Source organism: Lissotriton helveticus, chromosome 4_1 (genome assembly GCF_964261635.1).
Source record: "Lissotriton helveticus chromosome 4_1, aLisHel1.1, whole genome shotgun sequence".
Classification (NCBI taxonomy): Eukaryota; Metazoa; Chordata; class Amphibia; order Caudata; family Salamandridae; genus Lissotriton; species Lissotriton helveticus.
In genome coordinates this window covers 738,207,650-738,232,951 of record NC_136063.1, presented here as the reverse complement: position 1 = coordinate 738,232,951, position 25,302 = coordinate 738,207,650, and the positions used below count along the sequence as shown (strand labels likewise).

Genomic DNA, 25,302 nt, shown 5'->3' with positions numbered 1-25,302 from the left:
TTTATTTTTTATTTAATGTTTTAATTGTTATAGATTTTTGTTTTTTACATTTTAAATCATTAATATATATTTTTATATTGTTTTAAACCTTCAACATAAATTAAAAATAATAGTTTATTAATTGTTCTAAAGTAAATATATGTGCATACATTATTATGTTTGTGTGTTCAATTGTTTATTTGTTATCTTTCATTAAAATGTATTTTAAATTAATTTTATTTTATTAAAATGATATTTAATATTTAGTATATTTAATATATATAATATTTTATTTTATATTTATACAGAAGTCGATATTTTACACATTTATATTTTTTACATCGATATATTTTAGACAATAGTTTTGTACTTACCTGTTTAAGTATAGGAGTCGATATTTTTGTTGTCTATATATTTTACTCGATATTTTTAACAACAGAGGGGCATATTCCGATGTCGGACGGACCTAAGTCCGTCCCACTTTGGGCAGGAGCTGTAACCGACCGACCTGCTGTCGTCGGTTTCAGCCCTGGTAGTACGATGCAACCGAACAGGGTTCGGTCGCATTCTTATACCTTACAATGCAAGCATGCTTTCCGACCGGAAAGCTTGCTTGCATTGCTGGAAGCGGGGGTGCAGTTCATCCCTGCACCCTGTGGCCCGGCACCCCAAGGTGCCTGCCACCGGGTGCAGGGAACAATGGAGGAGCACCATAGGTGCCCCCAGGCCGCCATCCGGCGGCCTCACATTCATGGGGGCCCTGCTGGGGACCCCTGAGACAGCTTCCGACTGCCTTTTCGTACCGGACAGACCGGCACGAAAAGGCAGTGAAAAGCTGCCATCGTACTCCCTCGGTCGCACAGAGGCTACCAGCGGAGTACTGGAGGTTTTCCGGACTGCGGACAGGCTCTCTAAGCCTGTCATCCGTAATCCGGAAATCCGAGTCGGATTCCTTCCCGACCGAGCCCATCGGAATGGCTCGGTCGGGAAGGAATCCGATCGGGACTGATCGATTGACCGATTCGGTCAGAAGAGCTCCAAACATGTTTCGGAGCCCTTCCGGACGAAATTGGAATCGGCCCCTATATGTCTTTACATCAATGCTGTGTCAGTGAACCATCTTAGTCAGTCAATGCTTGGTAAAGGCTACATGGTTAGGATTTCTATTGTTTTACATTATGCTTTTTATATTTTAGTTTTTGATGATTTCTATCTCGTTCTCACACCACATCAACTTCTGAAGGATAATCTTAGGTACAGCAATATGAGGAACCTGTGAGTCACACAGCCCCTATGAAGCTTTGGCTTTCCTTCATGGTTCATGGAAATTTGGAGGAAAGGAAGAGAGGGAGGGCAAAAGGATGTAAGGAAGGACTTTTAGGAAGAGAGGGTAAAATGGGAGATTATTTCAGGAGGCTGGAAGGAAGGATTTAGAACTGAAATTGCGGTGTCACCCTCATTTCAAATTACAATTCGGATTTCTATACGTATTTCGCTTTTTTAGAAAACGTTTCTGAATTTCAAAATTGGTTTAGTACTTTAGGAAAAGGGTTTTCACATTTCCAAACTGACTTTGAGAGTTTGTGATTGCTAAAAACCTTTGTGCATCTGGCCCCACATATTTTGCTAAAGGAAGGGGCTAGGTGATCGTTAAAACATTATTATGAAGATTCATTGAGGCAGATTTACTAACTTTGCAAAACAGCACAATTTTTTCTAGTGGCAACCGGTACAGGTAAGCGCGATGGGGTGGTGGGGCGGAGCAGGGGCGAGGCAGGGTGGGTGAGTGGGAACTCGACAGACGATGGAATGAGCAAAAATAAAATAAATTCTATTCCTTCATCTGTCGACTTCCCCCCACCCTGCTGCGCTAACCTGCACTGGCCGCGACTGATTAATGATTTAAGATTAGAATTCCGATTTCACGCATATTTCAAATTGCAATTTAGATTTCTAAATGTTTTTAGCTTTTGGGAAAACTTTTCTGAATTGTGAAATTGGTTTAGTACTTTAGAAAAAATGTTGTCACATTTCCTAACTGACTCTTGAGAGTTTGTGAGTGCTAAAATCCTTTGTACATCTGGCCCCACATATCTTGCAAAAGTAAGGAGCTCGGTGAAGTTGAAATCATTATTACAAAAATTAATTGAGGCAGATTTACTAACTTTGAAAAACAGCACCATTTCTACTAACAGCGGCTGGTGGAGGTAAGCGTGATGGGCGGGTGGTTGGAGAGGAAGTCGACAGACAACAGACTAGGGAAAACAATATAAATAAATAAATCGTGGTGAGCAGTCGCACCAGAACCTCTCTCCTATCTGGCATGCTAGCATGAGATAGCTGGCGCTAGAATGATAGCGCTAGCCCCCCCCGGATGGCTTTGACCTTCGACTTTGCTCCTAACTCTGCCCACATGAGAAAGGGATGCAAGGCTGGGAAGTGTATCCCACTAACGACGGCGGTGGGATACTAACGACGGCGCGGACAGGTACCAGCCACCTTGGAGACCTCGGAGATCTGGTGGCACCGAACTTGGCAGGCTGACAAGGAGACTGACGTGGAGACTGAGAGTTCTCGCAGCCAGCCTGCTTAAGCGAGCGGTGAATAGCGCAGCTCTAAGGATCAAAGAGTGGAGCGTTTTAATTCACACCAAAATGCCGCCAAGACCTGTAAAGGTCGACAAGAAGAAAGTAAAAGACAACAGCGAGACAAGCAATCCAACTCCCGCTGCTTCGGTGACACCCGTCATGCTGAAATCGCAGCTACCGGCAAAGAATCCAGGCGCCATAAGGAAGGTAACCGAGCCCATCGTTAAAAAGAAAACGGATGCAAAAGGAAAACCGCTGGGCAGAGAGGAGAGTGTTACGGCGAGAGAGCGCACCAAAGTGATTGAAAAGCCAGCGATGCCTAAAAATAAAAACAAAGGGACCCCTCTCAGGCAACCCACCTTACCGGAATCGTTCATCCGCCCAGGCAATCCAGACGGCGGAATCACTAGCAGGAGTCCAGGCGTCCCCGGTGTCCTCAGTGTTACAGAAGCAGAGCCTGAGTTTGAAGTAAGTCAGCAGAACGTCCTCGAGGACGCAACGGCAGCGGCAGTAACGGGAGCTGAGAGCGGGATGGACGCTGAGACAGCGGTTGCCAAGCGACCGGTCGGGCTGACTTCTCCGCTCTTCACAAACCTTGTGCAGGACGCCAGCAGAAGCAACCAGGAGGTAACAGATGGGAGTACGGGACAGAGGGCTGTGATGGGCACTGGAAAGGGAGGAGTAAAGGAAATGCCTCAGAGGGGATTGCCTACAGAAAAGACTACCGCAGATAATGAAAACGGTAAGAGTGAGCAAAGAGTGTCAAGTGGGGCGAAAGGACAAGAAAATGCGGACATGCTACAGGCAATTATGCAGGTGGAGGCAGAACTAATGGCTAAAACTCCTAACCCCACATGGGGAAGTTCGGTTAGCTTGGTGGCAGATAAGTTAACACTCGATCACCCCATGGAGAAGGAGAGGGAAGATGTATGCTCTTTGGAGGGGGAGCGCTTCTTCTCAGTGGATGAGGACTCTGACTCTACTCAGCAGGAGGGGGAGATATCAGATTTAGAGGAGGAAGATGAGGCGGAGAAGGAGGAGGATGAAGAGGATGAGGAGGATGAATCATGGACGGCCTCTACCTCTTCTGAAACTGACATAGACCAAGACAAAGAGTCTACATTAAAAAAGAAACAGACTTTGCGCCGAAGGCACGAAAGAGGTACTGAGAGGAAACTGGACTTGGATTATTCGGCGACATCGCAGACGTACCAAGAAGAGCCAGAGTCAGAGTCAGGTCTAAATCAGGATGATGCTTTAGGAAAAGTATTTAACATGCTGAAACAAATACAATCCGAAGCAAGATCTACAAGTCGTAAAACAAGACAAGACTTCTCGAAAATTCAAACGACGCTTAGGAAGACAAACAAACTGTATGAAAGTCTGGTTGGGAGAGTTTCTGAGGTGGAGGAGAGAACAGGCAAGATTGAGGATGACTTTCGCAGCTTTAGCGAATTCAAAATACAACAGGAAAAGAAGGCGGATGATATCCTCTGGAAGATGGAGGATTTTGAAAATCGCCAACGGCGCAATAATGTTCGAATTTTGGGAGTGGCAGAAGGGCTTGAAGGGCAAGATCCTAGGGGTTTTGTGGTCAAGCTATTAAGGGGTGCTTTCCCTGAGTCCCAGTGGCAGTGGGAGGCAGAGGTACAGAGGGCGCATAGGTTCCCCTTTGTCCAGCGAAAGCCATACGGAGCTGAAGGAGCTGAAGGAGGGTCCAAAGCGCCACTCCCCCGAGCAATATTAGTGAACGTTGGAAACTTTCTGCTCCGAGAGGAACTTATCCAGAAAGCCAGACCAGACAGTAGAAGAACGGCGGGGGGTGTTACATTTTTTACTAGGCCTGACTTTTGTCACGTGACAGTAGAAAGGAGGTGGAGGCTTAGGAAAATGATTTCGGAGTTTCAGGCTTTAGGATCAGAGGCGTATCTGCTATTCCCAGCCAGGTTGAAAGTTGTCACAAAGGGCAAGGTCAGGATGTTTATGTCGGAAGTGAAAGCAAAGGAGTTTATTCAGGATCTGAAAAGGGCGAAGAAAGAGGGGCACTGAGGGGAAAGGTATTAGATTAGAAAGGTATTAGGTTGTAGAGAGGGGGGGCACACTGGAGATGATGGGAGAGGGGTGCGACTAACACAACCAGGAAGCGTCCACACATAGGTCATTGCTGACCTATTTGCCTGCAGGGGGAGGGGAGGGGGGGAAGACAGGGGAGGGGGGAGAGGGGGAAGCGGGAAGTCAAAAAGCAGCTGAAATGTATGGTTTGGATATGGCAGTTAGCACACATTGATTATTTATTTTGTTCATTGACTATATTTTTGAGTAAGGAAAGAGGGAGAAAGTTCGGAAGGGGGGGGAGAAGGAGTAAAGGAACAGTTGGGTTAGGAAGAGATGTCTTTTTTCAATACACAATGTCATGTAGGATAGTTTCTATAAATGTATGTGGGCTGAATGATCCAAGGAAAAGGGCGAATGTAGCAGCTTATATAAGAACTTTACAAGTGGATCTAGTATGCCTACAAGAAACGCATATAGAAGAAAAGCAGATTTACTTGATGAATCAATTGGGTTTTGATGTACTTGCTGCCAGTAGGCAAGGATCTAGGACAAGAGGAGTTGCGATTCTGGGGAGAAGAAGGGATGTGATAGTTAAAAGAAAGAAAGAGGACCAGTGGGGGAGATGGGCTATGGCGGAATTAAGCGTTAAAGGCCTCAATGTAACATTAGTAAATGTATATGGTTCCACCGAGGATGATCCGGAGATATGGCAGTTTTTAGATATAGAGCTGGCACAATGGCCCGAATCAGTAATATGTTGTGGTGATTTTAATATGCATGACCCTACAAGTTCATTTATGGGTACAGGAGTGGTGTATAATGGCAGAAAGAGAAAAGTAAATAGGGCTATTGCAAACATGGTTAAAAATAATCTTCTGCCAGACCCCTGGATAATGCAACACCCACTGTTAGATGGGAGCACTTTTTTTTCGGCACCTCATCAGGTGTTGGTGAGATTAGATTATTTTTTAGTCTCAAGGTCTTTTGTTTTGGGGACACAGATTGAAAAGCAGCCAAGGACTATTTCTGACCACAGTCCGCTAATACTGACAGTTAAGGTCCCACAAGTACAGAGTAAGAGGTCCACATGGACATTTGAGAGGAGTCTTCTCCAAGACCTCGAGTATAGGAAATACATGGAAGGGTGGATTAGGTCCTTCTGGGAGATCAATCATGGAACTGCCTCTGTAGGGCAAACCTGGGATTGCTTTAAAGCAGGTGTTAGAGGTGAGACACTGAGCTATGTGTTGACCAAACGCAAGAAAGAGAGGTTAAAGACTGAAGCTATTCGCCAAAAGTTGATTATCGAGGAAGAAAAACTAGTTGCTGCAGTAAAATCCAAATCTAGCTTGGAAAACATATTATTAGCACTAGTAGCATTGAGGGCAGACGCAGTAGAAAGTTTCTCGAAAAAGCTTGCTGAAAAATACCTGGCTAAGAAGGAAGAGGCCTTTGAGTGCAGTGAGAAAGTGGGCCACATACTTGCGGTTAAAGTTAGACAGCAGAGGGCAGCTGCAGAGATAAAAGAGATATTGGATCCAATGGGTGTCACTGTCACAGGCTCAGATAAGATCAGAGATGTCTTTAGAGGTTTTTATGAAAAATTGTATATACAGGAAGAAACAGAGGGAATAGTGGAAATAAGGAATTATCTTAGAGATATTTGCCCATCTTCTGTCACAAGAGAAGAAGGAGAAATGTTAGAGTCTACCTTAGGCCTGGAGGAATGTATCGATGCACTAAATAGTCTACCATCAGGAAAGGCGACCGGACCTGATCAAATCCCGGTTGAATTTTATAAAGTGTTTTGTGATTATTTGTTGATTTATATGTTTGAGGTTATGCTATATGTACAACAAGGGGGGCTGTCACCAGATTCATGGCGTGGGGCAGATATAATTGTTATAGCTAAAAAAGGGAAGCCCGCAACTCTTCCTGGATCTTACAGACCCATTACGCTAATGAATTCAGATAGCAAGGTATATTCTAAGATGTTGGCAAAGAGATTAGCAGGTTGTATTGAACACTTGGTGAGCCCATCGCAGCATGGTTTCATACCCGAGAAGGGTACTACACAGCACGTTAGGACACTGATTACCATGATCGATGCGGCAGAAGTCACAGGCGACCCTATTTCAGCACTGTTTCTAGACGCCGAGAAAGCTTTCGATAGGGTCGCCTGGGAATATCTATGGGAAGTTATGAAGTGGTGTGGTATTGGTCCAGGGTACATAGGAGCAATACAGGCCCTGTACAGAGATCCGGTTGTTAAAATTAGAGTAAATGGAGGGCATTCGGATCTAGTACATATACAAAGGGGGACTCGTCAGGGCTGCCCGTCTTCTCCATTGTTGTTTGCCCTGTATATAGAGCCATTATTACGCAAGCTAGAGGGAAATCGTGATATCCAACCTATGACACTAAATGGTTGTACTATGAAAACTCTCGCCTATGTTGACGATGTGGCTATATTGACCCCAAATCCGGATATAGCTATGGTGGGAGTAGAAGCAGAAGCGCATGAATTTGGGCTGATTTCAGGATATAGTCTGAATAAAACTAAAACCCAGATTATCATAAATAGGTTTGCAACAAGCTTAGATAGCAGGGTGGTCAACAATGCAACATACCTAGGGATTGATATATCTGTAAAACTGGAGGAGATAGTCGAGCGTAATATGGAACCACTGTTAGCGAAGGTTAATAGTGACCTGGAAAGGATAAACAATCTACATCTTTCTCTGGTCGGTTGTACAAATGTGTTGAAAATGATGGTTTTGCCTAAATTTTTGTATCTATTCAGGTCAATACCTTTAATTTTTGAGAACAAATGGTTCAACAGGCTGGAGAACGTAGCTAACAGATTTATCTGGGCACGAGGAAAAACCCGTAGGGCTTATAAATTTATCACTTTGCCAAGGGATAGAGGGGGCTGGGGTGCTCCAGATTTTAGATTATACTACTTGGCTGCCGCTCTTCAGTACATGCAGGGAATAATAGGAGGAGGCGCGGGGTCATCAAAGGTCGTTAGCATGTCAATCGAAGCTTACTCAGTGGTACTAGGACAAAATACTGCAAATTGCTTCTTGTACTCTACGGATCTGGGCTATCTTAGAAGGCAGGCATATAAGACTCTTAGGGCGGCACTTAAAACCTGGAGCACTTTTCTGAAAAAGACAGGTATGGGCAGATTCAATAGATACACGAAAGTTTATAAAAATAAATCCTTCCCTGAAGAAATTTTTGCGGATTCAGTAATGGCGGACTGGGAGAATAAAGGGATACATCAAATTGGGGATTTATTCAATTCAGAGGGGATCGTACAATTTGAGGAATTGGTTAAAAAATATAAAATAAACAGAAGGGACTTCTTCAAATACCTTCAGATTAGGAGTTTTCTTAGAAATAAACAAGGGGGGCCGTTGGGCTTTCACACAAACGAACTGATGGAAGGGCTAACTACGGGGGAGGAATACTCCATTAGGCTAATATATGCTGCACTGGCAAAAAACAGAGCAGATGATTTGGATAAACATAGGGCTAAATGGGGGGATAGGATAGAGGCTACCCCTGAATCATTCAATGAATCACTGGAATTAGGCCGATCCATGCTATGTTCTGCCCCCTTGCAATCCCAGCACTACAAAACACTATTCTCGCTGTATCACACCCCAGCCAGGATTGCGAAATGGGGGGGTACCGAGGGTATTATATGCCCCAGATGCAATTCCACAGAGGCAGACATCGTCCACATGTTTGCTACATGTCCTCAACTATATACACTAATTAAGGATATTGAACAATTTCTAGTCAACTCATTAAAGATAAGGACAACCTTTACAGTAAGCTTAATTATGTTGGGAGTAGACGCAGGAAACGTCCAAATGGATCCAGGTGATGTAATGTTTATGTTTATGGCAGCGGCTGTCTTTAGATTAATGTTAGCCAGGGTATGGCTAGATAAGAATCCCCCAACCATGCAAGTATGGTTATCAAACCTCATTGCTATACATAATTTAGAGAAATATATATATGCAAAGAAGGGTAGGGTAGGGAGAGCTTGAGGTATTAAAATATGGGGACCATTGGAGAAATGGAGAACAGGAATAGGATGATCCAATTTGCCTTTTCTTTTCCGTTTGTTTTTCTTTTTATGATTGTGTTTCTTCGAAATGTTTTAATATGATATTATGTTGCTTTGGCCCCCCCCTTCGGTGCTTAAATGTATTTGATCTAAAGCTCCCGGCAATATTGCGAGACGAACAAATGTAGGAGGCAAAATTTTGTATTTGTATTGTTCTGAAATGTGTGCTTTTTTGAAATTTAAAATAAAATATATTTAAAAAAAAAAAAAAAAAATAAATAAATAAATCCTATTCCATCGTCTGTCGACTTCCTCCCACCTGCCCCACCGCGCTTACCTGCACTGGCCACAACTGATTTCTACTAAGATGTGGCATTGTTTTCAACTCTCCCTGCACTGGAGCACTTTAGACTGCCATGCGTCTACACAGAAACTCTTACACCGTACTGTAAGGGTGTTTGGCTTCTATGAAGCCTAGGTTTTGTACTCAAAGGGTACCTTCCAGTACTAAAACTATGCTTGAATATTTGCAAACCTGGAAAATGTGGAGAGTTTTAAAACTTGCTACACAGTTACACCTACCTCAAGGAGGTTTACGTTTTTGACACAAAACCCTGTCTACCAATGTTAGTAGATAGGGATTTTTGTCAAACTAAAGGTGGTTGCAGGGGATCACCCATGTACACACCTGGAAGGTTCCCCCGACGTAGCACTACTTTGCATTACTTTGGCAAACTTTCCAGCGCAACTCTTGATTAGCATTGGGAAGCAAAAACCACCATAACATTATGTGGAGGGTTTGCATTAAAAAGGTAATGCAAACCCACTGCAAAGCGTTTGTAAATCTGAACCATTATTTTCTCCGAGGGTAAAAAAACAAAAAAATAAGAAAAGTGCAACTCAAACTGACACTGTATAGATGGGCTGCCTTTGGGAGTGCATCTGCCCAGTATAGGAATAAGGTTTCCAGACCAACAGACTCATGAAACACTGTTAGATTGGCGACTTTGTTCATGGTCTAGATGAGTAGTTCATGACTAGTTCATGTTCTGACTTCCACTGGGCTTACTGTAATCTTTGACAGAAAAAATTTGGAATGGATGTGAATTTGAAATTATGTTTGTGCAAGTGACGTCTACGTTTAAGAGATTCCGTTTTTTCTGATTACCTGCATAGAATGAGGACCACAGAACATCCTTTTGGCATGCAAAGCAACAATGGTGATAAGAGACGGCTGTGATTGTAAGAGTTTTAAAGGAAGGCCATAGTCACTGACAGGCTGCAACAGTGGCATCGATCATGTCCTGAATAAAAAGAGAAGTCAAATGCCATTTCTTGCAGATTGAATTCTCTCTGAACTGCATTTAGGGACCTGGTGACACATATTCTTCTGTAATGGCTGCTAGTAATTTTGATTTGATTTGATTTTTTCAGAAAAAATCCTGTACGTCAGAACCAGCTTAGGGTGAACAGAGATACAATAATGCGCATCAGAGTGGCAATGATTATGTGAATGTCCAGCCACAGCTATGAGAACATAATGAATTAATATCTCAAAAATGTATCTTGACATAATTAAAGGGCAACATGAGAGCGAAATACCAATAGATAGGGAAAGCATCTGTACATATCAAATATAAAATCATACAACTAGGGCCCCTGACAATTAACAAAATATTGTGTTTGTTGTGGTCACTAGATTATGGCGAACACTGGGGCAATCATGAAAATAAAGACTCAACAGAATGGCATTGCAGTCCATAGATCAATGAATGGTTTAAATAATTGTCAGAAGCGTACACAGTTTTCGGTCACAATGCATGAAATAGGGGCTAATAGTACCCCAGACCAGAGGTACATGAAAGAAGATGAGCACCTGTGGCAAGTTTTGACACAGTCACTAACAGAGATGCAACTGCTCGCGGGACGTCCAGTCCAGGAACCGTATACATCAACATGCCAGGGTAGGCCGGGCACAATCAGAGAGAACTCAAGTGTCCAAGTTTATATGCGAGTAGGTCATAAAGTGTGAGTGGATCATACAGTCCATGTTTTGCTTGTCATTTGAGACTTGTAGTTTAAATTTCATAATGGAGAAATCAGGATTGCAAATCCAAGAATGCAAAGCAAGAACATGGAAAGTGGTAGACTACACATGGTCCTGATACAGATAAGAGATGGGAGACCTCAATACCCAGGTGAGTCAATTCACTAGCGTCAAACCTGTGAACGGCCAAAATATTGTTGCAGAATATTGTGTAAAAAATATTGTCAAGTCAAAAATATCATGCAACAGAATAAAGAAGGTAGGAATATTGTTATTTAGGTATATCATATATTTTTTAAAATACTGTTGTACATAATATTATTTCCTTTAATATCATTGTTTAAATATTGTTTTGTAAAATTAATTTGACATAAATTCGTATCATATTAGTTTTATACATTATTTATATTATTAATTTATGTTAGTATTCTATCATTTTTAGGGATCAGATTTACAATACTTTAGTATAGTTTGTAAATGTTAACATGTTGTTACATTTTTATAACATTTAATTAGTCATTTATAATGTAATGCACATTTGTTGATTTTGTAGAATAGGATGGGAAGTTTTTTAATGATAAAATATTGTTTTCCAGTCAAATTAATTTTTATGTTAATTAAATGTTTAATTGATAATTAATTATTGTAATTATTTACGGGTCGATTCAGATTCGGTAAAATCCCCAACGAATCGCCATACGGAGCATTTTCCCCATACGAATCATACACCTTCAACGTCCCCGTACGTACGATGAAGTACGATCCGAACCCAAAGCAGATCTCCGTACGAATCGTATGAAAGACCATATGACTTAAAAATAAGTTGAAATCGCATTCGAAACACGCAGTTCGCGAAGTCCGTATGGATTGAAGCAGCTTTTTTATGAACCAGCAAGGACCTGTCGTTACGACAACACTCCGTACAACTCTTTTTTTACGGGAGTTTAAAACGTCCGTAAAAGTATATTTTGACTCAGACCGCGTGCGAAACGGACCCCCCTATAACATAACAAAAATATTTCAATATATGACTGTTTTCCCAATTCAGTACTGAAAATGGTTTTAAATAGTGACTCTTCAGACAAGATGTAATTGAATGGATACTACAGTGAATAACAGGCATAAGCAAGGAGGTCTGAAAAATGTGAAATTCCAAAAACATTCAAGGTGGAACCAATTGCATATAAATCCTCGAAGTCTGGTATATATTGACAGATTTACTTGGCCAAGCCCAATGCTGACAGTAAAACTGCAACTGGCGAAATTAATAGAACTCCAACATGTACGAAAAACAGAATTTCATTGAGAGACTAAAAGCTAATTAGGTTTCATGCCTTATATACAATCTTAAGCGTCCACTCCAGAGATATTCACGACTTCTCCCCCCAAACCACATGACATTTAGCACGCCACAAAATGAATATGTTCTATTCTAATTAAGGTATACTCACCTGAAAACAGTTTTTGTCAATCTGCCATTACAAAACAGATGAACTACAAGTGGGTACATATATGTCAATCATATACGATTGAGCGACCCATCAGAATAATCATAAAATCCTTTGTTAGCAGTATTTCACGACCTAGAGGAGTCCCTTACAGACTTAAAGCCAGAGGCATAACAAGGCCTCTGTGGTGCTGGCCCCTCAAACTTCCAAGGGGCCCCAAAGCTTTAAGGGGGCTCCCTTTAAGCCCAACATCAAGAAATATCTGTGAGACAAGGGAGATTTGAGGGACCCTCATCACATTCTGTAGGGGCCCCATCATTTGGTGTTGTGCCACTGGTTAAAGTCAGATTACTTGCTGCAGGTTTACCCTACACAGACACTCATAGTCAGGTCATATGCCAACAGTATTCAGACAATGGCTATAGGTCACCTGCCTAGGAGTCTCATCAAGTACTGTCATCTTTAGCAGGGCCACAAAAGCCCAGAGGACATTTATAAATGCGGTAGACCATGTCATCTTCTTGGGGTGGAGGTCAGAAGCCTCAACAGTTTTTAGGCAATGTCATCAGATGCACAGACATGACCCTTCCTCACAAGGAATATTGTTCTAGCTAGTGCATCTCTCAAGCCTCTAATTCATGCAGTATGCACTGGGTCAGGAAGAAAAGCAAGTTTAGAAGCAGGTTTAACAGAATTTCAAACATCTAATCCAGTGATCATTGAATACACTGGTTGGGTGGAGCTGAGTTGGTACACACTTGTAGGTGCTTCAGAGAGGCATAGGCGTGGAGGAGTGGAAGTATGGCTGACTTGCTGCATGGCCTTACCACATACTTCAATGCTAGTGGTAAGGGTAGTGGACTTTCAATTAGAGATAATAAAGGAAGGGGTACAGACCGATGATGCAAAAGAAAGATGTATTGCTGTGCTCTTCCAGTAGTTGTCAAGATGATATTTCTTTTGAAAAGGAAAGACTGTTACAGTACCATTTAAAGATGGCACCTCTGCTGTAGGAAGGTGGCCCCACTTTTTTACGTGGTGTTTTGATGGTTTTTGACTTAGTTTGGCTGGGATTCTGCTATTCAGGGCCCCAGCCTATCTGCCTTTCCTCCCCAAATTGATTCCATGTACTATAGGTACACTCCAGTTTGGTTACTGGGGTCCCCTAATGAGCCCCAAGTATATGGTACCTTAGGTACCTAGGGCATAGGTACCCCAGAGGCCTTCCAGGGGCTGCAGCATGTATTATGCCACCCCTGGGAAGCCTTCCAGAATGACACCACAGGACTGCTACTGCAGCCTGGCTAAGGCGGTGCATGCACCCCTTACTAAGATATAGATTACCTATATCTACCTTTAATCACTGCACAAAGAAACCTATCAGTCACCCGTATGGTAGGCCTTATCAATCCTGAAGGCAGTGTGCTTGGTTTTGTGTGAGAGGGTGCCCATGCATGAGCAGGTCCCCTCTGTAGCCGTCGGAACCTATTCTCTGGGGCTGTTCTGTGATGCAGCCAGACCACATACTCTTAAGTGCATTATGACCTCGCGGTAAATGCTAACTTTGGAATGGCTGCATCGAAACAAGCCGTGTTTGGTGTCAAACACTTTGGAATCCTACCCCCTTACCAGTCCTGGTGGCAGGGTTAGAATTCCGCCCTTCTAGAGGAAGAAACATGTACACATCGGTATATTTGGTACCAGTTTTAAAGAGCCCTGGCATCACAAAATGGATGCTGCAGCCACAGACATGATCTGGCCCCCTGCTGCTGACCGAAATTCCAGCAGAAAAGGTCTGGACAATAGGTTTTCTGTCACAGGGAGGTGTAACCACATTCCAGACAGGCTTTAGTGTATTGGGGCTGGGTGGGTGCACTCTGAGAGTGCTTTGAAGTCTGCACTGGGGGCACATTTGGAATCTCTGTGCATATCCCAATTCAAACCAGTTGCAGGGGAAACCAGCCCTTGCTCTGGTGTGAAACTGGACAAAGGAAATGGGTGTAGCCACACCTCTTTCCAAATCCTCCCATAGGTGGGTCCCCAGAGTATGTCCAACTCCTTCATTGGGTATAAGAAAACAACCCTTGACTACAGGACTTTATATTACACCTGGACGAAACTTTGAAACTGAATCCTGGAACTTCGATACTCTACTAAAGACTAGAGAATGGAAGAATCTCCCTTGGGGTCAAGGAGTGACTCCCCTGCTTGGCAGGCATCATCAAAGTGTTTGCCGGTCTGCATCTCCGAAGCTCCCGCCGGACTCCGAAGTATTTGCAACCCAGGAAAGGATTTCCAGACTTCTCAGAGGCTGACCAGAGTCCACAGCAAAGCTAATACCCGCAGCCCTCGTGAGTAACGTGGAACTGGAACTCCTGGACACAATGCACATTTGCAAGTGCATTGACTCATCGACATCTCTTGAAGTTGAGCTTTGAAATGCTTGTAGCCCAATCCCAGAGCACCGCCTGCATTGGAGATTGTGGGACTACACTCCATGAGTGTTCCGTGAGCCAGCTTCTTACAGTTCCTCTTGAGGCTCCTTAGCGATCCCTGGTCCGTCAACTGGTGGGTCCCTGTGAAGGTAACTGATTTTCCTCGGGCTTCCCTGGTTGCTCCAGATGTGCCATGACTCCCCACCAGGTGGTGAGATCCTCGGACCTTGCTGGTCTACACCAAAGCATTTCTTTGATTCCTGCATGGGTTACTGTTGCCAAGGCTTGTTGGGTCCAAACCGGGCAACAACACTGCAGCACTCGACATCCTTTGTGGAACAGCTCGATTCCAGATCCTAGTTGTTTTTGACACCTCCTGGTCCTCATTGCTGAAGAGTCAAGCTTCACCTCTTTTGCCTGAAATCACCCAACATCTGTGGGCATTCGACTATTGTGCCCCTGGTCACTGGCAAGTGACCCAGACTCTGTCCCCTCTGCTTTCAGGTTCTTCTCCTCTTTGATCCAGGCTTGGATCACACCGGACACTTTCCACTTCTATGGCGGAAGCAGCACTTTGTAGCAGATTGCCATTGAAAACGACGACACTTCCCCACACCAAAAGACACCTATGCACCCCTCTTCCCTAGGTGAGGTAACTCGAGTACTCCGGTGCTCCCGTGGGTGTTGGCCCTAGAACCCCTTAAGTCTAAAGAAGTTTGCTCAAAGTTCCCCCTAAGTGTCCTTTATCTTTTAATTTCCAACCGCGACTTTCCCCATAGATGCTAACAGCGTCTCGCGGCTGTGTTCTTACACTGTACGCGTCCCCCGTGGGTTCCCTGTGTCACTACCTTGGGTGGTTCCGTGTGGGCCCAGTGATTCTACAGGTTCTAGGCCTTGTGTCTAGTCAAGTCGTGGTTCTTCTACCACTTCCTTAATATATGGTTTGGTACGCCCCTAGGGCTCATTGTATAGTGTGCTAATTTACTGTGTGCTATTAAGTGTAACCTATGTGTTTTGACCTCTACCCTCATAAAGACAGTAGTAGGGTGTGTTTATAATACATACATATATTTTATATGTATACTTGATGTGGTTCTCCTTTCATTTGGTCATTCACGAGATTATAGACTGGTCAAACAACTGCTTTACATTCTTCCAAGACTTAGCCTGAAGGCTGCTCTCCATAGCTACCATTAGGATAGCTTTCAATAAAGGTTGTCTTTAACCTATCACCTCTTAGGGGTTGTTTGGACTGGTGCAAGGAAACCACTATAACTAGTGGACAGCATATGCAGGCCAACCATCTGAGAATGTTGGGCATCCCTGATGAAGTTAGAAGGGCTGTGAAGGCCACAGCCGAACCCCAGGGATATTTTGGAGTGATGGAGCCTGAAAGAATGGCCCACTCTCCTCCAAAAGAGAGCACAAGGGGTGAAGAACAGTCTTCTTCCCTCTAGACTATAGGTAAGGGCCAGCCTCCTCAGGAAATTGATCCTACCCCTAGTGAAGGAACTGCCCCAGAGGTAGTCAGGCCTGTCCTGTCAACACCTCTGTTGGCATGGGACCCTTCCAAGGTGGTACCTAGTCTGGAGCAGGTAACCTGCCCCTCTCTACCCTGCCTCAGTCAGCCCAGGGCTGCAGAGGTTAGGGAGGTCGGTGGACCCCATAGGGCTCCCTATCCAGAGGAACCCAGCCCATCAGCAGATTAGGGGTACCCAGTCTAGAAGCTCTAACCAGGTGAAAATTCCTAAACCCCCTGAGGGATCCTTTTTGACATTGAATAGGGACCACCCCAGATGGACTCTGATGGGCAAAGGCACACCTGGGACAACAAGAGCCCAAACCTACCATGTCACTCCACTGTTCTAACCAAAGGGACCCAACCCCCAGCTCTAGGCAGCCAAAGGTTGACCCTTAGAGCAAAGTGCAACTCAGTCATGGAAAGAAAGCAATCCATGGTGAACAGTGATCTGAGCAAGCTGAGACCAACGTTATTAGGGCCTCATTTCACTACTCAGACACCTCTCCAGCCTATTACTTTACCAAAACATACCATAGGTAGTAAGTCCCCATGGTGGAGACCCTCTCACCCCCTTAGGGAGAGAGATTGCTTAGTGGACCATAAGACTGGGGGTATCCATGTTAACACAGGTACTTCCTTATAAGGCCATTTAGTCAATAAAGGCTCACCTGGACAAGGTTAGCCTCATCTCCTTTTGTTTGGGGGGGTTATGTAGGAAGGGGGAATCTGACTACATGGTTGCCCACACTTTTTTCCTGGTGTTTTGATGGATTTAAACTTAGTTTGGCTGGGATCCTGCTATTCAGGCCCCAGCCTATCAGCTTTCCTCTCTAAATTGATTCCATGTACAATAGGTACACTCCAGTTTGGTTACTGGGGTACCCTTATGAGTCTCTAGTATATGGTACCTTAGGTACCTAGGGCATAAGTACCCCGGAGGCATACCAGGGGCTGCAGCATGAATTATGCCACCCCTGGGAAGCCTTCCAGAATGTCACACACAGGACTGCTACTGCAGCCTAGGTAAGGTGGTGTATGCCGATTGACAGTGTGCACGCGGCTGTAAGTGTCCTGAGGCGGAAAGCCGGGACGGATTGTGTGCGAGAGAGCTGTAGTTTCTGCATTTTTTATATTGCACTTGTGTTCGTATACTTGCACCTTTATTCGTTTTTAATTGAACTACTGTGCTTATTCCCGGCATTGTTCTGAACACTATTCATTGACCACCTTGCTCTCACCTTGTCCCACTCGCCCCACCGCTACCGATTAGGCGTTGCTGGGGTTCAGAATTGAATCCGCCATCTTGTGTGAGGAGCAGGCGAGCAGTCCAGTGCTCGGCCCCTCCGGCCCTCGTTCCCATAAAAAACGCCAATTTTGTCCGCGCGCACCGATTGACAGTGTGCACGCGGCTTTAAGTGTCCTGAGGTGGAAAGCCGGGACGGATTGTGTGCGAGAGAGCTGTAGTTTCTGCATTTTTAAAATTGCACTTGTGTTCGTATACTTGCACCTTTATTCGTTTTTAATTGAACTACTGTGCTTATTCCCGGCATTGTTCTGAACACTATTCATTGACCACCTTGCTCTTACCTTGTCCCACTCGCCCCACTGCAACCGATTAGGCGTTGCTGGGGTTCAGAGTTGAAACCGCCATCTTGTGTGAGGAGCAGGCGAGCGGTCTAGTGCTCGGCTCCTGCCATCCTCATTCCCATAAAATGATTCCCCCACCTAGGAAGCGCAGTGGACGAGCGAAGCGGGCGCGCCGGCAGCGCGTGCGCCGGCAGCGCGCCAAAGGCAAGCCCGTCTGCGCCCAACCGCGCACAGACGGGACCCGGGGCCAGGCATGCTGCCTGTCCTACCCAATATTCTCGTAATGACCTCAAGAAATGGAATAGAGGCCAGGCCCACCTGCCTAGGGAGGCATGCAGCCGTGCCAGGAGATATGGTATCCTGACTGAGCGCATCCCTCCAGCAGATCTTATCAATACGATGAGCCTCAACAGCCATTCTTTGGTAATCCTCTACTTAAATACCCGCTCCCTGGTGAAACACCAGATGGATATTTTCCTTCTGTTGGATACAGATAAACCGGACATCCTCCTCCTTACCGAGACTTGGCTGACTCCTGACTCCGTCCCCGACATAATAGCAGCCTTACCACCTAACTACTATATTATACCTGCAGATCGGGGAGTAGGTAAAGCCGGCGGGGGGGGGTGGCTGCAGTCATCCTCTCCAACCTGAAAGTTACCTCCCTGACCTGCCTAACCCTACCGGACACAGAAAATCTGGTGCTAAAGATCGATTCCCCCCATTCCACGATTGTTTGCGTCCTCTTGTACAAACCCCCTAACTCTATGCCAGCATTCCCTTTTGCGTTAAGCGATCAAGTCGCCAATCTGGCGATGGATCATGCCAAGATCTTTTTGATAGGCGACCTTAATTACTGGTTTAATGACCCCAGGGAAAGCTCCCAATGAAGGGAACTCACAGAACTTTTGACAAACTTACATTTTTCACAGCTAGTGCTTTCACCTACTCACTGTAAGGGCCACATTTTAGACCAGGTGTGGACCAATACCTCGCTAGTAACAACTCCAGTTACTATTCCCTGTCTTTGGTCAGACCACCTACTTGTTAAATTTAAGTTAATCTACTCTCCCTCTAAAATAATCGCTATGGCTGTGGGTGCCCAAGCAAGGAAATGGAACACTATAGATAGGGCAGCGTTTTTACAGACTCTGGCCAACACAGTTCCACTCCTTCATCTTAACATCAATTCTTCAGAATCAAATCTTTCTGGCTGGCTGCAAGCCGCAAGTGATATTCATGCCCCCTATAAAAAAGTCAAACTGGCACGGCGTGCAGACGTCCAAAGATGGTTCTCGTCCGATCTAAAAGCAAGGAAACTGGCTTTGCGACAACTGGAACGTCAATGGCGTCGTAAATACGCCCCTGACTTAAAGTCCAGGTTCATCATGGCCAGGAAAGAATATATGAAAGCCATCTCTTCTGCCAAGGCTGCCTATTTTTCCTCCTGCATCCTTAATTCGACAAATAGAACAAAGGACATTTTTGCCATACTCAATGAACTAACGAACTTGGACAGTGTCCGGCCCCGCGTAACTCCTACTCAGTCCTTGTGCGACTCACTCAACATCTATTTCATTGAGAAAATTGCAGACATCAAAGACAGCATTTCACAATCTTTGACTCGAATTACCATCGGCATGGCTGTTAACAACAGCTCTGGTAAACTTAGTAGTTTCCCTCCTATCACCCCCGAGCAATGTCAGGAGTTGCTAGCAAGAGTTAAATCTGGCGCCCCGTCGGATAGGTGCCCCCCTTACATTCTAAAAGAGTGCCTCTCCGCCCTTCCAGTCCCTGCCTACACTCTTCTGAATGACTCCTTGACCACTGGCCTAGTGCCCCTGGCCTTTAAGGAAGCAACGGTCATACCGCTCTTAAAGAAATCTGAGGCTGATCCTTCCTGCAGGGCAAACTATCGTCACATCTCCCTGCTCCCCTTTTTGGCAAAGGTGTTAGAGGCCCATTAAGCCAAGTGCCTTTCCAATTTCTTAGAGGAATCAGGCTGCCTCGAACCCCACCAGGCCGGGTTTCGGGCCGCCCATTCAACGGAGGCGGTGGTATCCACAGTCCTGGACACTCTTCGGGACTGTGCAGACAGACGCTCTCCCCAGGCCTTGGTGCTCCTGGACCTGTCGGCCACCTTTGACACGGTCGATCATACCATCCTGATTGACCATGTCACCCAGGCCGGCGTCCGGGGCACTGCGGCCCGCTGGCTGAAGTCCTTTTTGGAGAATCGCTCTCAGGCAGCCCGGCTTGGTGAGTTAGTTGGCACCAAACAGACTATCACCTGCGGAGTTCCACAGGACTCATCCCTGTCACCTCACTTGTTTAATCTCTATATTCTCCCCTTGATTCAGGCCCTTAGAGATGAGCAAGTGACAGTGTTTAACTATGCAGACGATTTACAACTGCTGTTTATGATTGACAACTCTGAAACTTCTATCTTGAATTTTCAATCGACCATGAGAAACATCAAAGCATGGATGGATCAAAACCATCTGAAATTAAACCTGGGAAAAACCGAGCTAGTTCTCACGGGAGACAGCGTCAAACACTGGGGCCCTCACTATTGGCCGCCAGACTTGGGTCAAGCTCCGACCACATCACTTTCGGCAAAGACACTTGGGGTCACCGTGGACAGCGATTTGTCGCTGAAAGCTCAAGTGGGCCAGGTGGTCTCCAAGTGTTTCCTTCAACTAAGGAAAATACGGAAGGTTCGGCGCCTTCTCACCCCGGAGGCAATCACCCAGGTTGTGATCGCCACCGTGCTGTCCCACCTGAACTATGCAAACTCCATTTATCTAGGCCTCCCCCTCTATCTGTTAAAACGCCTCCAGATGGTGCAGAATTATGCTGCCAGATTGATTCTGAACCAACCTAGATGGCAATCAGCTACCCCTCTGCTTATGAAACTCCATTGGCTTCCTGTGATCCAGCATTGTACCTTCAAAACAGGTTGCACAATTTTTAAATCACTACACTGCAAAAGCCCTAATTTTATCGACAAACTTATCACAAAGTATGTCCCGTCTCGCAACCTCCGCTCATCCCATCTTGGCCTTCTTCAGATACCTTCCTTCAAACGCAAGCGCTCTGGAGGCCGCAGGTTTTCTACACTGGCTCCTTGTCTGTGGAATTCTTTTCCCCTTGAGATTCGGACCTGTCAGGACCTTATCTCATTTCGAAAAGCCTTAAAAACCTGGCTTTACAGACAAGCATATCAATAATCTTACATTACACTTCCCCGATTACGTCCTCTGTCTATATCAGCGTCAGGAAACCAATCGGTGTTAGTGCGCTTAACAAATCTTTTATTAACATAACATAACATGCACCCCTTAATAAGATATAGGTTACCTACATCTACCCTTAATCACTGCACATAGAAACCTATCAGTCACCCCTATGGCAGGCCTTATCAATCTTGAAGACAGGGTGGTTGGTTTTGTGTGAGAGGGTGCCCATGCATGAGCGGGACCCCTCTGCAGCCTTCGGAACCTATTCTCTGGGTCTGTTCTGTGATGCAGCCAGACCATATACTCTTAAGTGAATTATAACCTTGCGGTAAATGCTAACTTTGGAATGGCTGCATGGTAACATGTTGTGTTTGGTGTCAAACACTTTGGAATCCTAACCCCCCACCAGTCCTGACGGCGGGGGTAGAATTCCACCCTTCTAGAGGGGGAGACAGGTACACACCGGTATACCAGTTTTAAAGAACCCGGGCATCACAAAATGGATCCTTCAGCCACAGACACGAGTCTGGCCTCCTGCTGCTGACCGAAACTCTGGCAGGGAGGCCTGTACAATCGGTTTCCTGTCACAGGGAGGTGTAACCACCTCCCAGACATGCTTTAGTGTATTGGGGTGGGTGCACTCTGAGAATGCTTTGAAGTCTGCACTAGGGGCACATTTGGAGTTCCTGTGCATAGCCCAGTTCAAACCAGTTGCAGGGCCTACTAGCCCCTCCCTGCTCTGGCACAAAACTGGACAAAGGAAGTGTGTGTACCCACCCCTCTTTCTAAACCCTCCCAAAGGTGGGTCCCCATAGTATGTCCAACCCCTTCCTTGGGTATAAGAAAGGAACGCCTGACTACAGAACTTTAGATTACACCTGGATGAAACTCTGAAACTGAATCCTGGAACTTCTAGAGACTAGAAGATTAGAGACTTAAGACTAGAGGACACAAGAATCTCCCTTGGGGTCAGGGAGTGACTCCCCTGCTTGGCAGGCACCAACAAAGCATTTGCCAGTCTGCATCTCCGAAGCTCCTGCCGGTATCTGAAGTGTTTGCAACCCAGAAAGAGAAATTCCAGATTTCTCAGAGGCCGACCCAAGTCCCCAGCAAAGCTGAGACCCGCAGTCCTCGTGAATGGCACAGAACCAGAACTCCTGGACACTGTGCACATTTGCAAGTGCATTGACTTCTCAACGTCTCTTGAAGTTGTTCTTTGGGTTACTTGTTGCCCAAGCCCTGAGCACCATCTGCACTGCAAATTGTGGGTCTTCAGTCCACGAGTGTTCTGTGAGCCTGCTTCTTGCATTTCCGCTTGAGGCTCCTTTGCAATCCCTGGTCCGTTGACTGGTGGGTACCTGTGAAGGTAACTCTGATTTTCCTTGGGCTTGCCTGGTTGTTCCAGATGTGCCCTGACACCCCATCATGTGGTGAGTCCCTCGGACCCTGTTGGTCCACACCGAAGCATTTCTTTGATTCCTGTGTGTAATGAAGCGATAAAACTACAAGGATAGGGACTTAGCCATGTAATCCACCTCCCATTGGATTACATGGCTAAGACTAAAAATTAGCAGACCTAAAAAAGCAGCGTTAACCGTGGTTTAGCGCTGCTTTTTTTTGTCTCTAACAGGGTTAGCGTGAAGCTTGATAATAGGAGAAATGCCTCTTAGCGACATTTCTTCTATTATTTTGCTCTGGGGTGTCCACTTTGCATCTCATTAGAGATGCAAAGGGAAGCGTAGTGGAAAAGGGTGCTAACATGCGATTTTGCATGTTACCACCCTGTTGTTGATAGGGCGATATTTTTATCTCCACTTCTTTGGTTTTTAAAGCCAAAAAAGTCAAGATAAACCCCTTGATAATATTCCCCTATATTTTTTGTGATGAATTTTAAAATGAATGTGCATAATTTAAGGAACTGTAGTACTATTGTTCTCTTAATGTCTTGCAGTTCCTGATTCCAACAGTACCATAACACATACTATTTCTCTCCCCTCCACTGCAGCCCAGATGTTCATACAAAGAATATTTTAGCATGTTGTTGCCATCGTTTACCGTGAGTTATAAAATGATATTCAATCTCATAACCTTGCTCCCTGCAGACTTGCGTCCTAGTCATGGTAGTGTTGGGTAGCAAAATGCATATTTGCCTTTCACCATAGCAAAACATGGGTAGCAACAATAAATGCAGTTGTTACAGGGCATACATATTATTTTATATATTCGTTATATGTCTTCACCACACAATGCCACCCTACTAATCCAAATATTGGTCGAGTAGACAAACCAAAAGCCAACTTGTTGGAAATTCTTCAAATTAACATCTATTTTACATATGGGTCAGGTTTATGCATTTAAAGCCATTTTCGAGTCTTTGCTAATAACACAATTTGATCAATGAGACATCCAGTCTTTCAACATGAGCATGGCCTGCCTGTAGATAATCCACAACATAAAAAATCTCAAAGTATGTATAGAATCAATTAGTCCTTCGCGTGTCTAATGACGACATAAAGTGACATTCCTCTTTAGCCTTCTGTAGTGCATTTCACATTACATGCAGTCAACGTGATTCAGCTTTGTAACTTCCGGCCTCCTCAGGATTCAACAAGTTAGTGTGAAAATATTTACAAAATTAAAAATATATCTTTCTCAAAAACCTTCTCGGCTATAAAGACGTGGTGCAGTAGTATCACTTCTGGTGTCATACTGGCAATTTCCACAGGGAACAGATAGGCAGATCTCAGTCTGAAGGTGATGGGTCACATCAATGAATGGAACATGAGGCCAATTAATTGAATCTCGCAAACGTATATGCCAGGTTCTATACACACACCAAGCAACATGCAGTCCCTGATGTGCTGGTGTTGCAAAGTGCTTAAACAAAACAAAAAGTGCACTTTCCTCGTGATAGCTGTAGTGCAAACACAGGATAGTATGATAAATTGCCTGCGCACAGCCACTGGTTTTTACTAAAGTTCTTTCAGCGTGTTTTACACGTTTTGTATAGGTTACTTTCAATTTATAGGTTGCTCCCAGGGCTGACGTTTCCGTCCAATATGTATAATGTCACGAGGTTAAATATCTATGAATGCTTCCAACTTCCTTGGTTGCACCCTTTGGGGCACTCCTTGTAGATCCGTACCGGATTTTTAATAATTAGAATCCAATTTTTCAACTTTTGTTTCATAAATGTTACTTATTCAGTTGCTTTCCTTTCTTATTTCAATCAATTCAACATATCATATGTTAATTCTTCTTAACATTTCATATCTCAGATGTTCTCCAATGCATTTCGAGCTTGTTTGCTCTACATCAGGGAGTATTATCTATAATGCAAATTAACCAATGATGCATCATGTTACTAAGACTTTATACTGTGTTCATTTCATATATTTAGACTTATGTATCATGCTTCACGTTTTCAACCTCGGTGTCATGCATGCTAATATTTTGCATTTCATCATAGAATTTGTGATATCCCAGTGCAATCATGCTGATTGTGTGTGTTACTGTGCCATGTTGTACGTTGACTGTTACTTACATATGTTGCACTCAATGCGGTGATGCGCTTTTTCACTGTGTAAAGAATATAATGCGTTAAAAAAAGGTTTTATTTGTGCTACGGTTGCAAAGTTTACACGATGTGCAGTTGTTATGACGTTTAATACGCAGTTGATATAGGCTCCAATAAATGTTTAAATAATGTGTCCTATAACTGCCAAACGTTCCCTAGTTTCTGATTCTAACCATATACGCCAAAGCGTTTCTGAATACCAATTAAGTCATTGTAATATCGAATGGCAGCTCATGCTCGCGCCGATTTCCAAAGCGCTTCGCTGTAGGTTTCAAACTTACTGTTATTGACACCTCATGAAATGTACAGTTATTATCCAGATTACGAGTACACTCTTCTGGGTTTCTGCTAGACTGTTATGAATCGTATCGCACATGCGCAATTCAAAGATTCTCCCGATGGCTAAAGCTAAAAGAGGGACTATAGTTAAATGTGCGCTCAGTCTTTGTACTCTGGCTTTTGCCGGGGAATACGGCTGAAACTAAAAAACGGACTTCTATTGAAAAATCGCGGGCGACATGTAGCGTTCCCAAGTGTGTCAATATATGTGCAATATATGTGCAACTTGGTATATATACAGTTGAGAATCCAAAAGTAAACCCAAGTTTGATACACAGAATCAAATCTTGTGATTGAAAAGTTCGAAGAAGAACACATTTTTTCGAATCAAGAATGGAAACAACACATAATAATGTATCAGCGATACATAGATGACATTTACATGTTGTGGGAAGGCACCAA

The 25,302-nt window shown here is 44.4% G+C and overlaps 1 long non-coding RNA gene across 1 annotated transcript in view; it reads right to left on the bottom strand.

Moving 5' to 3' along the window:
• The window catches only part of LOC144827318 (uncharacterized), an 83,405-nt gene extending 58,476 nt beyond the window's left edge, over nucleotides 1-24,929 (bottom strand). The window contains exon 1 of the long non-coding RNA XR_013610133.1: nucleotides 24,843-24,929. This is a non-coding gene — a long non-coding RNA (uncharacterized LOC144827318). The remainder of the gene's footprint in view (nucleotides 1-24,842) is intronic.
• Between the last annotated feature and the right edge of the window lie 373 nt (nucleotides 24,930-25,302).